The sequence below is a fragment of the Monodelphis domestica genome, chromosome 1, assembly GCF_027887165.1.
Source record: "Monodelphis domestica isolate mMonDom1 chromosome 1, mMonDom1.pri, whole genome shotgun sequence".
NCBI lineage: Eukaryota > Metazoa > Chordata > Mammalia > Didelphimorphia > Didelphidae > Monodelphis > Monodelphis domestica.
This window is the reverse complement of record NC_077227.1, coordinates 721,844,793-721,857,993: the sequence shown is the minus strand read 5'-3', so window position 1 is coordinate 721,857,993 and position 13,201 is coordinate 721,844,793. Positions and strand designations below refer to the sequence as shown.

The following is a 13,201-nucleotide window of genomic DNA, read 5'->3' as shown; positions in this document are numbered from 1 at the left end:
ACTTAGAGAAGAAATTTATTTCCCTAAATCCAGCATATGTTCAATAAGAAATGATCATACAAACTAACTTCATTTTCTTTCTGAATGAAAGTTTCCAAAAAAAAGGAATGGAAAGGATGAGAGTATCTTGTAGGCATTGGTTTCCAGTTTTCTCTCAAGATATCTTTGTGAAAAAATGAAGAAATGTTGAAATGCTCAGAGCCCCAAGCCCCTCCCCATCTCTCAACTCTAACCCGGGTTGCAGCTTCACTTTGAGGTCAAGTCCAAGTGGAGGCCTGCTGACTCCAGCAGATGGGGAGGGATCTGAACTACACAAGCACAAAGTAAGCCAGCCCTACAATTCCCGAAATCCTTTGGACTCTGTAAGAGGATCCTTGAGAAGGGACATAATAAATCTAATCCTCCAGAAAATGAATTGTGGGAAATTGATTACGTATTGTCGCGAGACATTCTGGGAAATGTAGTCCAGAGGCCCATTCCTCGCAGAAGGTGCCCCAGGCACGCAGGTTTAATCCTGAAAGGGTCCAAACCCGCTCATTTGGATCAGTGTCGAACTGCTTGGGCTGAGAGTCTGATAAATAAGCTTATGCTGCTGCCCTCTGCCCTACGGGCTTCTCTCAGACTGATTACCTACACCTAGGTGAGTGGCCAGGTGGGATGGGCGCAGCACCTGGAGTCAGGAAGACCTGAGTTCAGGCACTTTCTAGTTGGGTCATTTCGGCCCCAACCGGCTATCCTGGTGTGTTGTCTACCAAAGGGGCACACAGTTCCTTACACCACCTGGGGCTCTGAGAAGAGTGGGCGCAGGGGCTTTCAGGGTGGGCTACAGGTTCCAAAGCGTCAGTTCTCCCAAATTCCTACGCAGTATCTGCTGGTTGAGTCCGGTATCAGCTGCATCGGGACAGAGTGGCGCCCGGCTTTTAGGTCCTCAAAGATGCACCACAGGATACAGACTCCTACCCAGGTCCGCAGGCCACTAGAGGGAGTGTCTGCACGTATGCTGGCAAATATGTGTGTGTGTGGGGAGGAGGAACGGGGGAGAAGGGGCGCTCAAGACTTTAGTCAAGCGGCGACGTGTCCTGCTGTCAATTACTCTCAGACTCGTGTGTGTGTGTGTGTGTGTGTGTGTGTGTGTGTGTGTGTGTGTGTGTGTGTGTGTGTGTGTGTGTTGGTGTGCCCCTTATGAAATCTCTCCAATCTGGTCCCTCCAAGACGCCAGATCACTTCCCTGTGAACTGTCAATCAATAGCCATTACACCAAGGATAATTATCTTAGTAAGGAGGTTACCTGCCTGAGATAGAACAATACTAAAATATAAACTTAGAATCCAGTATCATCCCACTCAGATGGGGCAGAGATGGATTCTGATTTAGGGCAAAATAAACAAAATATTTAAATGCTTTTTACAGATCCAGGTGGCTCAGTGTCAGATTCCCCAGAGACTAGAGTTCCTGGGTTCTTCCTAGCTGAGTGACCCTGGATAAGTCACTTAAACCCCATTGCTTAGACCTTACTGTTCTATTTTGGGATTGATACTCAGTATTGATTCTGAGGCATAAAGTAAGGATTTTTAAAAGGAAAAAAAGGACTAAATTTGCCACTTTGTAACAGCTAACCCTGTGGGGCTATATAGAACCAATCTAATCTCTCTTCCACCTGATAATCTTTCCAGTACTTAAAATAGAGTTATTATGTCTCTTCTTTGACTAATACTTATATAAAACGGACTTGAGTTCCTTCAGTCTTGACACTGATAGAGTACAGTGGGTCTGTTATGTCCCTATTCCCAGAAGCAACGCTTCTCTTAATGAAGTCCAGGATCACAGTTGCTTTTTTGTCTGTCATTTCATCTTGCTGGCTCATATGGAATATACAGCCCAATAAGACAACAGTATCTTTTGCAGAACAGCTGATGGCTAGCCAGGCTCCTTCTTCTCGAACTTGAGAAGATGCTTTTTTTTGTACCCAAGTTTAAGATTTTATATTTTTATCTTTTCAACCTGATTCAGTATAATGTTTTAGACTTGAGGTAGGTGAAGTCTCACCCTGGGCTATATCCAGCCATCCAGTTTTTGTAGGCACCACAAGTTAAGAATGGTTTTTACATTTAAAAATAAAGTGTTATTGCATTTTAAAATATTTAAACCAGTCTTACTTAGTACCTGGGACATTTTAAAAAAGGTATTTTCATAGTAACCTCTCCTTTAATCTAAAGTCTTTTTGGATTCTGACACTGTAAAAATTAAATTATTTCTCTAATAATAAAATATTATATTTTATGAAGTTTATTAAGGATTATTAAAAGTCAAGGAATAAAGAAGATACAAAATAAAAACCACATGTCCATGGCTGATTAACCCATTCAAAATCCCCATACTTAGTTTACCACTATACTTGCTACATCATTGCAATGGAAGAGAAGAGAGTGCATGGGAGGTATTACTGCCAGCTAAATACCAATTGTGATCCCACCAACGTGGAGATTCTGGTGGAGATTATAGAGAATTCTGGGAAATACCAAGGACTTCTGGGGATTGAATTCTAGGGTTCAAAATCTCCATTTTTTACAACACTACCCCACCAAGGTATTGGCTATCCCCTTAACTTTAGGTCATCTGCATATTTGGTGAGTGGGCCATCTGTGATGTGAAATAGAGAAGGTAAACTGAGGGGGGAAACTGTTTCTTCTTGCTGTAAATGACTATTATGCTCTGGCTGGCTTGTGACTAGAGTAGCTGCTACAGGAATCTGAAACTGCTTGGTTGTAAAGGAGATAGGAACGAGAAATTCAGAGGGATGGCTAGTACAGGGATGCTGCCACACAGGCGGAACTGCTTTGGAGAATGCTGTGGGGTTCTACCTACTGATCCTTACTCATGGCTGATGGATCAGTATATTTTTCTAATCTCTTCCTCCCTTTTACTCCCTTCCTTCTCCAACTGTCTTCTTCCTGCCACCCTCTCTTCCTAATTCTTCTTGAAGCCTTTGGGCTTCTTCCCTCCCCTCTGAGTGAACTATAAAGATACTCTTTTCTTTTCCTTTTTCAAGTCAAGGGGTTTATTGGGATAAACAGGATGGGAAACTGAGGTTAGAGGGATGAGGATGTCCCTAATCTAAGACTGAGTGTTTGAGAAAGTAGTCCAGTCACAAACTGTGACTCTAAGGACAATTAGAGAGATGGAAGACAACAGCTGTTTTAAACTCTTCTTTCTTCTTCACAAAGTCAGCAAGGTCTCTTAGCTTAACCCCAGAGAGAAACAAAGTTCAAAGGTCTTTCCTTCAGCCTGGCTTTCCTCCAACTCTTGATCAGTCAAATCTCAGAGAGAACAGAGGTTTTCCCCTTGATCAGAGAACAACAAAACTAAGTCAGCCCCCCAAGGGACTTTCAACCAGCTTCAACTTCCAGAGAAAGTATCTCCAAGATCCCCTCCCCCTGGTCAGCTCACTGCCAACTCCTGGAAACATTCTGTTTGGGAACTCCTTCTTCTTGATTGACAGACATGTTCCCAGCCTTGGTTCTTGCATCTTGGCTTACAAGTGTTCTCTCTCTCTCTCTCTCTCTCTTCTCTCTCTCTCTCTCTCTCTCTTCTCTCATCTCTCTCTCTCTCTCTCTCTCTCTCTCTCTCTCTCTCTCTCTCTCTCTCTCTCTCTCTCCCTCCCTTCCTCCCTCTCTCTCTTTCTCTCTCTCTCTCTCTCTCTCTCTCTCTCTCTCTCTCTCTCTCTCACTCTCTCTCTCTCTCTCTCTCTCTCTCTCTCTCTCTCTCTCTCTCTCTCTCTCTCTCTCTCTCTCTCTCTCTCTCTCTCCCCCCTCTACCACAGATGGGAGCAATCTTGTGGTACCTTGTTGATTTTGATTTTCCTTTTCAAATCTCACATGTAGGTCAGGATAATTTTACCTTCAGAAGTATTAAAACTATCTTTGAGGTTAAATTGGCTCAGGAGTCTAAGGTTCTAGTGGCTTCCTAGTGATGTCACTTAAAAAAAGCCATAAAGATCTCCACTGGCATCCTGATGTATGATTGGTTGACCACCATGGGCAACAAAGAAGCAGGGGAGCTACTTTCTGTTGAATCAACATATTGTCCTTGTTGAATATTCTTCCCTGGCTATGGCTTAAGTAAAAGATCCTTCTGCTAACTGCCAGATTTTCTGTGTGTTTCATTTTATTCTAATAATGATTAACTTCAGGCATCAGGCCAGCCTGGTCAGCCTTGCCTTGCTTCTACTCCATTTGTTCATTGGTCAAAATCTCTGATAAAAATGTTGAACAGTTATATGCCAAGTTTGAATCTGCAGGGCACTCCTCTGGAGAACTTCTGCCACACTGACAGCATCTACAACCATTCTTTGAATCTACCCTCTAACCTTTTCTAAATCCTAATCATATCATTGTATCCATGTCCCCCATCTTCTCCACAAATATAATCTGAAATACTAAGGTGTTCAAATAGTCTTGATAAACTCTATCTGTCTAAGATTCTAATAATTCTGCCAAAAAATGAGGTTAGTTTGATAAGACCTCTTATTGATTAAACTTTGGATGGCTCTTTGTAATCACTTTCCTTTCTAGATTATGGTCTGCCCTCTATTTAATGATCTAGTCTAGAATTTCCCTAGGAATATGATCAAGCTCTCTTGACTAGGGCTTGGAGACTGTTGTCCTCTCTTTAAAAAAAAATCAGGACCTTTGCCCTTCTCTAATCTCATAGAACTTCTTCTGTTTTCTATGATCTCAAGGACAGTGGTAAAGAAGTCGTATTGGCCAGCCAGTTCTTTTAGGACAGGAGGATGCAGTTCATTTGGGTCAAGGGACTTGAATTCCTTAATGGCAACTGTTTGTAAGCTCAAAACTTCTCACAGGGTAATGAAAAAATTAAGCCATCTGTGACAAAATGATGTATCTTGTGTGCAACCTTTATTCTGTCTGTAATCACAATAATATAGAGTATACAAGAATACAAGAATATAGAATGTTAATCAAATGATGTGTTAAAAGTTGATGTATCACTTTTCCAATTATCTCTCTTTGATTTTGATTTTGTGTATCTGCATGCCACGAGAATGGGTATAAAAATAAAGATCAGACATCGGGAAAGCAGAGCAGCTGTCAGATGCAAAGCAATTCTATGGCTGTTATGATTAAACTGTCTTCTGTTTGTTATTTTTGTTGACTGATCATTCACCACCAGTTGGGATACCCTGAAGTCTCGGGCAAGGGTGGACTTTGCCTGTGGCAGCTTGTTGATGTTTAGACCTAGCAGGGTTGTCTCTGTTCTTAACCAGAGAGTCTCAAGGGTATGTCCCTGTGATGTAAACTCAGTTCAGGGAGAGACAGGATCCAGTATTCAGATTGAGACAATTAAGCGGTAAAGAATAGACGGTTTTGCCTGGGCTTAGCGAAATGCCAGGCACCCCTAGATGTCCTTTCTGATACCAGCCTGTCAAGTTGTCAGCAATGGCAGTTGACCTCGAATTTGGCTTAACCAAAGTTTCTTAGAACTGACACCTGTAAAAAATAGACTCAAATACAGGACTATAATCCCCATGAGCCTTTGCTCCACTTCCCCAGGATGCCTTGTAATCTCACCTGGGCCTAGATCGAAAAGGTATTTAAGCTGATTCAAAGGCTTTTGAAGGGTCTCTCTCTTCGCTCTTGGACTTCCATTTTGAGGCAGGCGTGGCTTTTTTTCATAATGTAGGTGAGGTTGTGTCTAGGCCACTCTATGGCCTGGACACGTGTTTCTTATCCTGTATTTTCTTTAATCCTTAATCTTGAATAAACCTCTAAAAAAATATAATACTACTTGCAGAGAGAAACTAATTTCTACCTGCCTCAGATGCCTCAGTCTCCCCAGTCTCCCATAAATGTTAATCTTTACACACCCTATAGAACCTTATCACCCTCTATTTGTCTGGTATATTTCAAAGACTTACCTTACTGCATTTCATACGAATTAACAGTGGTTTATTACTTAGATAAGTAAGAGAAAGGTATAGGAAAGAGGTATTCAGGATATCCCTAAACTAATCTCATCAGATTGATCTTGAGTCCTCAGCTGCGGCCATCAGCCAGGATCTGTCCAAAGGAAATTCTTTCCTCTAATCTATATCTAATATAACTAAGCTCCTAAATATGTTTGAGTCTTGAGAGGTAGCAGAGACAGCTGATTGTCTGGTCAGACACACAGACTGCCCTCCTAGGATAAATCCTTCTTGGGTCAATCTCAAAAGTCTTGTCTGACCATCAAAGGTTCACAAGAAGATTTTGAGATGATTGATTTACACCAGTTACTGCAATCACTTTGGGACACTTCAGGCTATGAGATGAGGTGATATTTTCCACACCAGAATTCAGGATCCCCCCCTCACTCTTTTAGAGTTCACGAATCAGCTCCCAAGTGAGTTGAAAACCTTTCCAGCATCCCTTCTGTGTATTCTGACTCTCAGTCTTTCAGTCTTCACTCCTCTTCCATGTTCTCTCTCTCCTCTCCATTTACATCCATTCCTACAATAAGCCTTTGAACTTGGAATCAGGAAAACTTGAGTTCATATCATTCTTCTGACACTCATTAGCTGTGTTACCTTGGCTAAATCATTTAACCTTTGCCTACCTCAGTTTCCTCATCTGTAAAATAAGGACAATAGTACCATCTACATCTCAGGGTTGTTGTGAGGATAAAATGAGATCTCAGTAAAGCGCATCACCTGGCACAGAATAGGTGATATATAAATACTCATACCCACTCTCCCCTTCCAAGTGAGGCTTTTGTGTTCTTGAATAGGGCAGGCTTGTGAGTTCAGAGCAATCCCAGCATTAGATCTCAGTGCAGGGTCTCAATTTTTCTCAAGGGAGAAATAAGCATCTGCCCAGGACACCTAACTGTCCAAGATCAGAGAAACCCTGGACACTGGGGTAATACTGTGTCAGCTCAGAACAGTGAGGGCAATTCTGGAAGAAAAAATGCTAAAATCCAGCATATCTGGACCCTGTGATTTGAAAGCATTTATGTCTCTGAACACCATTCCTGATCTTGGTCTCATCTGAGCGACTTCACACCAGCTACTTTTCTTGTTCTGGACCCAGGAACGTTGAGTACACCCATGGTAAGACAGTCTTTAGCACAGGAAAGGACCTATCTAGGTTTATCATCACCCTAAAGATTCCCATCAGACTCCAGTGTAAAAAGTATCTTTCCTGAGAATCTGGCCCCTTAGAGTCCTCTGAATTCAGACTTTTCCTCAAGGACAGCATACCACTCTTTTTTTAAAAAACCCTTACATTCTATCTTAGATTCAACACTATGTATTGGTTCCAAGGCAGAAAAGTGGTAAGGGTTAGGCAATGGGGCTTAAGTGACTTGCCTAGGATCAGACAGCTAGAAAGTGTCTGAGACCAGATTTGAACTGCTCCCGTCTCTAGACCTGCCTCTCAATCTACTGAGCCACCCAGCTGACTCCCCTCCCCCAACTCTTGAATTAGGCAGAATAGTGTGAAAACAGGGGAGAGACTGGATATAAGAGAGCCCCTTTACCTCTTCTCAAAGAGAGGGACCTTTGGTGCCTTGGAGCTGGTTAGGAAGTTATTTTTCTTGACTTCTCTGGGCTACAAAGGAGAATAAATGTGTGAAAGTGATGAGCAGAGATTATGAGAACAGTGAGAAGTGGCAGGGGAACAGGAATAAACCTAATTACAGATCTTTATCCTTGAAATATTTCTCAAGAGATGACTGAAACCCCAAAGCAGAGGAAGGAGTCACTAAGCTCAGCAAGTTCCTACCTTCCTCTCTGTAGATAAGAGGATGGGGTATGGGGGTTTGGAGTTAGAAGAGTTGAAATATCACCTCATATACTTGGTAATTGTGTGACTGACCAAGTCACTTGCAGCCTCAGTTTCCTCCTGTGTAAAATTGGATGGGGGGGGGCATTGGACTCAGTGACATGTAAGGTCCTTTCTTTGATCCATGTCTCTGATCCTGTGATTCTCCTTCAATCAAGAGAATCTGACCAGGAGCATTTACACAGGGAGAACAGCCAAATTGCTTCTGAGCCAGAATGTCTCCAGTCTTTTCTTCTGGTTTGGCTCTTATCAGGGAACACTGGACAGCCCAGGAAGACTCAATGAATGCCAAAGAGAGGTAGAGAGGCTGCATTTGAGCAGCCCTCACAGCAGGATCTGAGGAAGGGGAAGTAGCTGGGATGCTGGAGCTTCACTGCTCATCTGGCCTGAGCCTTGAGAGATTTTTGTTTGAGAATATTTCACTGTGGGAGGTATATCATAACCCTGCTGACAGTAATAGATTGCAGCATCCTCAGGCTTCATGCTGCTGATGCTGAGAGTGAAATCTGTCCCAGACCTGCTGCCACTGAACCGGGCTGGCACTCCAGATGCCAGGTTGGTAGCCCAGTAGATGAGATGCCTGGGGGCTTGGCCAGATTTATGTTGGTACCAGGATAAGGGGTCGTCACCATCCCTGTCTGTAATACTCTCACTGGCCTTGCAGTTTATGGTGACTCTCTCTCCTGGACGTGCAGACAGAGAGGATGGAGACTGTGTCATCACAATCTTGCCTTGGGAACCTGAAAGGAAAAAAATAGAAATCTGTGGACATCCCAGTCAAATCTTACATTAGAAAAGATGTTTCTAAACTGATGAAGCTCCAGATGAGCTTTACTGGCTGTAAAAGTGAGCCACTGCCTGTTTCAGAGAGACATTATGGTGTCTGCAAAGTGGACTGTGTTTGTAAGCCTGGATCAGCCAGTGCTGGGGCCAAGACTAACTTCCTTCCTGAATACTTATTCAGACCTTACTTCCTTTCGGAGGAGGGTCACAATGATTAGCCATTAACACTGACTCTTGGAAACCTGTCCCATCCTTTAGCATGTCTTACCCTGTGCCCAGAGCACCAGTAGCCAGAGAAGATGGGCCCGAGGGATCATTCTGTCAGCACAACACGTGTAGGCAGAGACCTCTGGGTTGAGAGTGAGACAGATGGAGGCAGAGAGATATTTATATCTGGCGTGGTGCCCGTGAAAGGTCCCTTGGGTACACATATGCAAAGGAAGCCCTGGGTCAAAGGGCTCGGTGCAGGGACTCCAGATGCCAGGCTAAGCGCCCTTGCAGACAGTGGCCATGCCTTGTGAGATTCATTTTACATATTTGCTGTTGAGACTTTGTGCATCTCTGCCTTGTTTCCTTGTCGGATCTAGCATGATTGTAGGAGGCCATCATGGATCCACAGAATGTCTGCTCTGTGTCTCTGAGAGAAGACCAGATGTCTGAAGCCTGTGGAGAGAGCTCTAACCCACTCAGGAGCCTGGGGTGATGGTAAAGGAGACAGGAGATCCCAGTTGGTAGGTTTCTGAGCTTAGTTTTAAATTCTTCCTTGCTAATTCTCCCCTTAATGGAGAAGGAAGGAGAGAAGGATGCCATGAATGTCTCTAGCTGAGCTTGGCAGGTCTTAGAGGAGAGCCTGAGACAGCCACACTGAGAATCTCTTGCTAAGGTGACTTTTGGACTGCTCTATTACAAAAATGGATAACATGGAAATAGGTATTAAGTGCTAACACATGTACAACCCAGTGGAATTGCTTGATGGCTCCGGGAGCAGGGAAGGAAGTAGGGAGAGAGACAACAGGAATCATGTAACTTTGGAAAAATACTTAAAAATAAGTAAATTTAGAAAATAAATTTTTTGTTTTCCTGGGTGCTGGTGAAACAAAGGGTATGTCTATCCCATTCTCAGACATGAGGTCAGCACTGATGACTGATTGTCTGAGTGAGTCTCTGCAATGGGGCCCAGAATCCTTGGAAAGGATCATAGAGTATGATCTGAAAGGAGAGTTTTTGCAGGTCCCAGAGGAAACTCATTGCCTGTTCTCATTATTGCCTTTCTTCCAGTGTCTGAGAAAACCTATGGGCTTTAGGTTGAAAGACATGGCATCAGCTGGTTTTCTCTTGAGCAAGAGAGAGGATTTCAGCTGAGTCAGAAATTGGAGGTTGAGGGTCCAGGAGAGCAATTTCTGGGAGAGGCTCCTCTTCCAGTGGAGTCAATATGCATTTGGCTGAACAAGGTCTAGTAGAGACTCTGAGAACAATGAGGAGAAGGCCTGCAGGAGTACAGGGATCAAGATTGTCACTAGAAAACTTCAGTATTCCTGTATTTTTGGAGGTGTCAGTCACCCCTTCTCTGGATGTATCCCCCTAACTAGTGTTTCCTACGTGGATGCCCTTTTTGTTGTATCTCCTAGTGTAAAAAAAGAGACTTGAATACAGGACTACAATCCCCACAAGCCTTTGCTCCACTTCCCCAAAATGCTTTGTAATCTCACGGAAATTCTCAGGTGGGCCTAGATCGAGAAGGTATTTAACCTGGTGGCAAAGGTTTTTGGTCTCTTTTTGGATTTCTGTTTTGGAGCAGACTTGGCTCTTTCCATAATGTAGGTGAGGTCTTGTCTAGGACTCTGGCCTAGGCATGTTTTCCTTACCCTGTATTTTCTTAAATCCTTAATCTTCAATAAACCTCATAAAATATAATACTCCTTGCAGAGAGAAACTAATTTCTACCTGCCTCAGTCTCCCCTAAATTTTAATCTTTACAGTTGTCGAGCCAGGTATGAGACAAAAAAAAACCTCTCAATCTTCTGATTTAATCTTTATAGCTAGTGCCTAGAATTTTTTTAAGCCACGTCTGTCCAAAATGCTTTTTAGAAAACTATCTTGATCTGCTCCTGCCTGCAGCCCTCTCCTGCTCCTGCTTCTGCAGCCTCTCACCTGGTGCACAAGCTCCCGGCACTGCTTGTCTTTTTTTTTACCATAGCAAAGCTGTTGGTCAGCTCCTGCCTGCCTGCCTGCCTGCCTGCCTGCCGCCATCCGCTTGGGACAGCCACTTCTCCTGGCCCCACCCCGGCTGCCCACTCTGCTCGGCCCTGCTTGTCTGAGGTCTGGCTCTGGCCCCGGCCCAGCGGACTTTCTCTCGCTCACCTGGCCCACCTGATTCAACCAAAATTGTAATCACCTGGTGACCTGCCTGCCCAACAAACCCAGATCCTTGGTGGGTAACAAAATGGGGGGTGGTGTATTGGTTCCACGTGGGCGGCCTGGCCTCCACGTGGACTGGGGCAGGAGGAGGTATCAGAGCAGGGGAGAGAGAAAAAGGGAGAGGAGAAGAAACAGATTTTTTCAAACAGAAACTTAATAGCAATGGGCTGTTTAAAAGGATACCTTTTGACTCTTCTGGTAATTTCATTGACTTCACCTGCCTGTCAGGGAGCAGACTCAGCCCAAAGATTCAACTTTAACTTTGAAGGGGCAAATGGGTGGCTCATCGAACTGATAGCCAGGCCTACAAACATGTGGTCCTGGGTTAAAATCTGGCCTCAGATACTGCCCAGCTGTGTGGCCCTGAGCAGATCGCTCAGACCCCATTGCTTAGCCCTTACCACTCTGCCTTCTGACAATAGACATTTAAATGGATAACACACCTAAGGAACTTTGAAGAGACTTAAAGGCTATATTCTAAGGCATTTCAGACTCCAGTGGTTTATAAAAATCTCTGACTCTATTGCATTTTTCCTGATTGTTTTGTTTAAGGTTTAACTGTGATTTTAAGTTCATATATTACTGGATTGAATATTATTCTGTTACACTGAAGGTTGATTGAATTTATTTTGAATGTACTGAGTTTTAAAATTCCGTTGCTTTTCCCCTATAACTATTGAACAAATATTATTGTAATTAAGCCCATAGGAAAAAAAAAACAGCTTTTTTTTCTATTTTGCTGAGGATAGTTGGACTTCAGAACTGGTTATAATTGTATAACAACCTTTGGGAAATTTAATGTGCTAAACATCTCAAATGATTTTAAGGTTTTTTAAATATGATTTTTGGAATTTTTTAAACAATATCTGGTTATTTTGCCTGCCCCTACAATGAGGTAAGGCCCATTCTAGTAGCTGAAGTGAAATAAATTTTATAACTCCCAACCTTCCTGTATTTCTAAATATGTGAATGGAAGTTGGGTGGTTACTTTCAGGGCATTTGTATCCCTATAAGCCTCCAAAAAAGGAGCATCCCTTTATTTATACTCTTCAGCTCACTATTTTACTTCTACCAGAATGATATATAGATTTCTTGATTATATTCTTAACCCAACATGAGTTTTACTTTGTTTGAAAATATGTTTATTACCAAGGTTGAAATATTTGCTATGATTGTAAAAACTTGTGACAAATATCCATCAATTCATAGGCTTTTAAAAATGCCATACAGCAATTTATGTGAAATATGAAAGTGTGTTTGTTTGCTATTGTAATTAATTGGGCTATTGAGAATTTTGGGGATATTGATATCTACATATTTGTACTACTGTTCAATTCATTTGCCTTCTACTTAACAGTGGAGCATGGCCAGATTTTAAGAGGAAATGGATCTCATTTTTGGTGAGAAAGCCTTGCATTTTATATTTTCTTAGCTGACAGAGAGTGTCAATGATTATAAGCTATATTTTTTAAATTTTTTAAAGCTCTTTTATTATTATAATTTCTTGCATGTACAACATACTATTTCAGTTTTTTTTCTCTCCTTTTTATATTTAAAGCACATGTCACAAGCATTAAGGTTTTGATTTTTCAGTACTACAAGTTTGATATACATTTGTCAGAGCATGCTCAAAAAGCTTGTGACTATAAAAACGATGCCACTAATTATTTAAATAGATTATGGAACTTTGCTTAATGATTCTGTCTAATTCCAGGTCAAGATATACACAAAAGAGCCATTGCACAGAGCGAAAGAAAAGCCAATCCAGGATGGATTGATGCACTTCTGGGTCAATACAAAGGTCTTGAACCTAGTGTGAAGACTCGAGGTTACTGTATTTATCATTGCTAGACATAGGCTTTCCTTGTGTCCACACTCACTCTGAAGATACTCACAGATGAGTATCCCCAAACCTTGGCTCCTATAATCTGGTCCCCTTTTCTGCTTTTCATAGTGTGGTAACTTTCTGTAGTCCTGGCTATTGACTGGGTAAATGCATCATTGCTTAGATCATTTTGATTGGGCCCTGATAGAAGGACCTGTTATAGATTTATTTTTCTTTTTACTTGGAATTTTACACATAAGACTTTGATAGTCTATATTTTCATCCAGAAATTTTTCTTTTCTTTTTGATTTTTCTTTTTTTCTTTTTTTTTTTTTAA

The 13,201-nt window shown here is 42.2% G+C and overlaps 1 long non-coding RNA gene across 1 annotated transcript; it reads left to right on the top strand.

Moving 5' to 3' along the window:
- Positions 1-476: 476 nt before the first annotated feature.
- On the top strand, positions 477-11,741 carry LOC103095060 (uncharacterized). The gene is made up of 3 exons (XR_008915397.1): positions 477-640; positions 9,209-9,352; positions 9,900-11,741. It is a non-coding gene; the product is annotated as an uncharacterized LOC103095060 (long non-coding RNA).
- Positions 11,742-13,201: the final 1,460 nt, after the last annotated feature.